At 34.7% G+C, this 6947-nt stretch overlaps 1 pseudogene; it reads left to right on the top strand.

Moving 5' to 3' along the window:
* The first annotated feature begins 5528 nt into the window (after positions 1–5528).
* Positions 5529–6115, top strand: LOC140852392 (uncharacterized; annotated as a pseudogene).
* The last annotated feature ends 832 nt before the right edge of the window (positions 6116–6947 follow it).

The following is a 6947-nucleotide window of genomic DNA, read 5'->3' as shown; positions in this document are numbered from 1 at the left end:
ATGAGCACAACCTCACACCACTCCAAAGAGATGGAAAGAAGGGAGGAAAAGCTATGAGAGGTGGCTTCTCATCACTTACATGCTCCGTTTTTTATATGTCAAGTGATTCCAATGTATATTTTATCTTATGGAATTGTGGTGATTTGGACACTTGAGCGGGTGCTTGACTTGTGCGGATGTTGTGGTGAGTTGTGCCGGATTTGTTTTTTTCTTGGACCCTTGGAGTCGAACTACTTGCCTTTCCCTGATTACCGAGAAGGTTTAATTCTTGATTCTTTATTCGAGCTAATCTCATAATTTGCTTTTGGTTCTTTTCTAGTGTCTCATATTTATTAGTTTGTTTGAAAGTTAAGAGCAACTTTGATGTATACCTTCCGGTGGTGATTTTCATACATAGCTTGGTGCTTGTGATGTCGATATGGAATATATGAGATTAATTTTTTTTTAATGGTTATTTTGGTAAAATTAAAGGTTTACTTCGGACTTGGTTAGCTTCCTCTTAATTAGTAGAAGGATTGTTAACTTTTCAATGTGTTATAAATAGCAACATAATGTCACCTTTCTAATTCGTCATTACCTTTTGGATGACGAGTACAACCCATTCGTCGTAGTTAGGGGGGTGGGGGGGGAGATGGGTGAATATTTTTTATGGGATTTTAAGCACATCATTAGTCGAGGAATGGTTTAGCTGTGCTGCACGTGAAAACTTAGATGGCATGGCATTAATTACACCATGAACCATGAGGTTCATCCAGAATTTCACAATCATGATTTAGTGCATTGGAGGTGATATCCTTGCACCGGAGTTCGAAATAAATGATCCATTCTCAAATGTAAATGATCGTCCATTCTCCAGAAAATAAATGGTCCATTCTCAATCTCAGGTCAAGTAAATGGTTGTCTATTTTTAAGTCAAGTAAACGATGGTCCATTCTCAAGTCAAATGTTAATCCAGTTCAAAGTCAAGTAAACGGTAGTCCATTCCAAAGCAATGAGCCATCAGCTTCTCTGTGGTAGTAATATTAGCTGTTGTCTTTTGAAAATCAAGTAAACCATGCATTGATGTATTACCTGTGACTAGTCATACATGACATAAGTGAGGTTACGGGACATTGACTAGTGATGATCTCCATGCTAGGCTGCTTGAAGGTGATCTTTTCGTCTGCATATGAATCAAATTTGAGAAGAACTTCATTTAGAGCAAAACAGAAGTTACAACACCAAAGAGATAGAAAATAGAGATAGAGATGACAAGATATTTGCGACATATGTAGTTGTAATTGATCAAGCAATCAAGACTGGGTGGATGAGGTTTCCGGTTGAAATGAAGCTTGCAGGGAGGCGCTAGTTTTTACGTAATTCCAAGACATATTCCATCTCATGGAGTTTTTCAGGATCCTTGGATGGAATCTGTTTTGTTTATAGGTGGCAATTGGGTTGGATTGAATCAAAAATGGGTCGGATCATATATAAAGATCAGATCAAGAATTTGTCAACTAAATCCAACCTATTTATCAAATGAGTCAAAAATTCAGCTCTCAATCCGAACTATTTATTGAATAGGTAACTTAATTTGATCCACATAACTCATTTATAAAATAGATCAAGTCATGAGCTTAAACGAGTTAAATGGATTAAATAGAGTAAATGGACTGGGTTAAATAAATCAAAAATATATTAAGTAATTTTTAAATAGGTTAAACAGATTAAATAAATTTTAAATAGATTAAATACGTCGGATTATGACCTATCCCAACTATTAAATATATCAAAGGTCTAAATTTGAATCCAAACCAATTAATAAATAGATCTAAACGGGTTGATCCATTATGATCCGAATTCATTTATGTCAAATCTAAACCTACTTAAACTAAATCGTTCCTGAGTCATATTGATGAATAGGATCATAAATTATCGTCCTTACTTTTCTCATGAATTATAATTTATCTTTTTTCATTGGTTATGAAAAGTAAGATGGGCTATAAGGTTCATGCATAGAAATCTTGATTTTTACATTAGTAAAATTCTTAACCTTAAGATAATAAAAAATTCACTATTTGTGGAAATCTTATGGGTTAAAGAGCACAGCCAATAAGTTTGGGCTATCGCGATTCTTTTTCGAGTTGATCTCTTTATTTTCTTTGTTGATATTTTCTAGTGAATATTATCCATTAAATTACTTTTAAAGAAGAAAGTGGATCGAACAATATTCGTTTGGATCCATTTTTATATCCGAATCTATCCAAATATGGATAGAAATTTGAACATCCGATTAATATGGATATTCATATCTATATTCAAAAATAGATATGAATATTGATCTAAATATCCAATTCTATTTGTAATTCTTTGTAATTTTATATTACTCATGAGCTTTTAAGAGAAATATATAACCATATTCGCATACCATTAACATGATTTACTATCCACTTAATAAATCTTTAATTATGTGATTATAAAATTTAATTATCTGACTTATATCCATATTTATATCAATACTTTCATATTAAATTTATATTTATATCTATTTAAGATAAATATGAATATAAATTTTTATATCCGACTAATATCTAATCAAATTTCAGCTCTAATTATTTTGATCTGAAATTTACAGCAGCATGTGCACCATCCAACTACAAAGATTGGGTGACTAATCTTGAAAGCAGCCCAATACCTTTGAATTGATATGATTGATTTTTCTTTTAACTATATGATAAGAAATAGGTATAATTGCTTATGAGAAATATTAGCATGGACCAACTACATCTTGAGTCAAGGCATATTTATATTCTTTTTATTTCAATATAGTTTGAGAAAATTTTCACAGATCTACGCTGCACGTTATATAGTAATTGAGGGTCTACTCCCAAGTCAAATAAATAAGTGTCCGTTCTCTTACTCAAATAAACTGTACGTGGACTGCATGGTGTGACTAGTCCTGATTTTTATGTCAATGTAACTAGCAACGTCCTCCACGTCACGCTGTTAGATGGCTTCTTCTCATCCTTTAGCATACGGCAAGACCTTAGACTTGTCAAAGCAATGACGTAGAACGTGATCTGGTGGCAAGTAGCTTCCAAGGAATCATGTCTATAATCAGCCGTATCTACCTTCACCACTTTCTAATTCCTAATTTAGTATTTTTAGTCTAATATTAACGTACCATTTGCAAACAACATAGATTTTGAGAAATATTGACAGATCATTTATAATAAGATCACTCCACTCAAATACTAACGCTTACCCCTAAGGACACGAAGTATCACTGTTAGCCATTTCCTTTCTCTTGATGGAACACAATTAATTAGCTCATTCCTTAAGATTTTTGTCATGCACTAACTTTATAAGACTTGCAGTTTTGGATAATTCTTATGTATAGACCAAATCACTGCCGACATATTACCATGATTTTATCTCATCATCTATGGCAGTACTGGGGAAGTCAGTTGAGATCTTAATTGTAGCCTCATCTTAAGCACCGGAATAGAAGATTGATTGGATGGTTCTAATCACTGGAATTTGTAATGGACTTTCGCTGCACAATAGATCTAAACTGTGCAAATTTTATGCAGTGTAAATGATAGTCCATTCTCGAGTCAAGGTAAATGATAGTCCATTCTCAAGTCAAGTAAAAGATAGTCTATTCTCAAGTCAAGTAAATTTGCAATCCATTATCAAATCAAGTAAATGGTAATCCATTCTCAAGTAAATGGTGGTCCATTCTCAGGTCAGGTAGATGATAATCCATCCTCAAGTCAAAGTAAATGGTGATCTATTCTCAAGTCAAACAAATCAGCCATTAGCTTTTTCTCGTGATAGTCATATCGGTTACTAATTTCGCAAGTCAAGTAACCATGCATGGAAATATCTCATGTGAGTAGTCATATGAAAATCTATGCAATGTAGCAGAATGCAATTTGAAATGGAATTTCACTTATATTCTATTAATTAAATTTTCTCAAGTAAATGATAGGACACGAACTTTGTCCCGAGATATACGACAAGAAGTATTTGCGCATATATTGGGGTGAGGGATCAAGATATGGGTGTGTAAGATTTTCAGATGAAATGAAGCTTGCAGGGAAAATCTCTCTCTATATACGCTATAGTTTGTTTTTATGATTCCATATGACCACTCAAATGCCAGCATAAATTTTTAAAAAGGAGTGTTTGGTACTTCAGTTTTTTCAGCTTCAAAAGGTGCATGTTGCTTACCAGTAAAATATCTTGGTCATTCCTACTAGAGAGTTAAAAGATACAATAAAATATAACTTTCTAGAGTTGTCCAAAGACGCAACAGTGGAGGAAGATAATGGAGCAGTGCTGGGCTTTAGGCCAGACCTGAAGGGCTTTGGGTCAGAATTGGGTCGAGTCTGAGCAATCCATAGCCGAGTGAACTTTTTAAGGAATTAAGGATTAAGGAATACCGTTCAAGGCAGATGGGATACTGGTCTCCCTTCTCTAGAGTTGCTGATATGTTTGTTTTTTTTCATACATGTGTAGGTCTTGTTTGTAACTATTAGAGTAACCTTTTACCATTCAGAAACTCTTGCAGGAAGAGATATAATTGTCAAGGTCAGCATTAATATGCGTTTACAGATCCAAGGTTAATTTTGCTGGAGATCAAAATTTTATGGTATGACGATTTTCCTGACAGACTTATAGCATTGTTTACAATATTCCAACAATAGTTGGATGCCTAACATCTCTAGTAAGTTTATACTTGCTTAAATGATCTAGATGTTAAACTATTCAGTTCTGTTGTCAAATTAATTAAAATATTGATGCACTAGTTGAAGAATAAGAGGTACTTTTTTTTTTCTTTTGGTAGACAAGGATAAGGAGGTGCCTGCATGTTTTTGGCAAACTATGGATTGTTCATTTTAACAAATTGAGACATGAGTTTGGTTTACAATGTAATGGTTGATTACTCTCAGCAAGAATACATAATATATTAAAAATTATCAACTGTGCAACTTATTTTATATAAATTTTAGAATTATAATTTTATTAAAAATTAGTATTTTTATGCTTGTGTTATAATTATATTATCTCAAATAGTGGTTACAACAAAATATGTGCAACATAGGTGCCTACTTACTATTACACATAAATGTTCCAGTGAGAGATGATTGATATCAGCATATCTATTTAATTAATGCATTTTACTTTTAGCTATTATTTTTCTCAAGGGTTTTGCTCACATATATCCTAAGATATCAGTTGTCCTAATGATCGAGTGATAGCAATCAAGAATGACTAGGATTTTATTTATACCTTATCTCAACAATCCAACTAGTGGTCAAACCTAGGGCTATTAACGAATCGAACACGCCATTGTTCGGGATCGACTGTTTCGAACTACTGTTTAGTTCGGGTTCGAACGTATTTGAGAGAACTCTATTTGAGATTGATTTCGTTAAGCTCATTATGTTCGAATTAGGCTCGAGTTCGGCTCGTCTAGAGTAACATGAAAAATAAATATTCAAAGAAAACAAAGAAAGTAAAAAAAATTAAAGAAGAAAACCATGTTGACTATGTGCAAGATGACCGTTCATATCTTACTGGGCTTTTCTAACTACTCCACCGAATGCTGGAATCCTCCCTACCACTGTCGGAATATTCCCTTCCCTGATGCTGACGGCCTGCGCCTCCTCGCCGAAGACACCTCCAAGCCATCGAACATCGTCGAGTCATCCACTCTTCGCCCCGCAGGGAAGCCATCGCAGCGAACCGACCTCGGCACTTGCGGCCTCCACAACCTTGACCACTGCAAACCTCCATCTCTGCACCAAAAACCTTAGCTCCGAGAGCTGCGACAATGGTGGGATCAGGATCAAAGAGATCGACTGGGGGGGGGACGTCGGAGGAGAATGATCGGAGACTGGAGGTACGATCGTGGGGGAGGAGGAGGAGCCTGCGGCAATGGAGGGCGGAGGCGAAGTTCCCGCCACTGTTGCTGTGGCTGGTGGGGTGGGACGGACGGCGGAGCCGATTCATGCATGTGGTGTGGGAGGATGGTTGGATCATGCTCATGAAAGTCCAGATCGAGCGATCGAATATCCTTCATGCCTCCCACTACGAAGAGAGGTGGAGAGGTCGAGAGATGAAATGAAATGAAATGAGGCTATCAGAGGGTTAGGGTTTGAGTATAAGAGAGCATATATAGGCTAGGATTAATTGATCAATTGATCACCACCATTGGATCATTGATCCAATAGTGATAAACAAGGCCTTCTTCAGCTGCTGGATCAATGATCCGACAGTGATTATTAAGGCTTATGTATAAAATGCTATAATGCATATTATACATCATATATACTAAAAATATATATACTAAAAAATTCATAATAAGTAAATATATTAGTATAATATGTATATAAATATATATAAAATATAAAATTTATTTATTTATTTTATCATATTTTTATCAATCTGAACATGATTGAACAAAGGCTTGTTCTGGTTTGGATCATTAAGGTATCTACTTTAAAAATCTTGTTTGTGTTTGGTTCTATAGTTTAACAAGCAAGTCAAATATGACTCAAAAATGATTCGAATATTTCGAGCGAATCGAACAATGAGCTAGACTGACAGCCCTAGTTAAAGCAAGTACCAAATGGACCAAACTTTCATGAAAACATAATAGATAAGTATCACATGACCCTTGCTAGATAGGGCAAATGAATTATACTAAGTGAAAAATTGGAGATTGAAAAGGCAAGATAAAATAATGATATAAATAGATCAAAGAATTAGAACTTGATTATGATTAATTGTTATGCAGTAGTACAAACCACAAGCCGAAGAACATCATAGTTTGGTTTGCAGTTATAATGTACAAAAGCAAACTATCAAAACCATTGAAGATGGACAATCACTATAAGAAAATAGACTATTAGCGATGGCTAATTATCATCGCTAATATCAGGATTACTATCGCTAAT

Source organism: Elaeis guineensis, chromosome 11, assembly GCF_000442705.2.
Source record: "Elaeis guineensis isolate ETL-2024a chromosome 11, EG11, whole genome shotgun sequence".
Lineage (NCBI taxonomy): Eukaryota > Viridiplantae > Streptophyta > Magnoliopsida > Arecales > Arecaceae > Elaeis > Elaeis guineensis.
The sequence above is the reverse complement of the archived record's forward strand: the minus strand, read 5'-3'. Positions and strand labels throughout refer to the sequence as shown.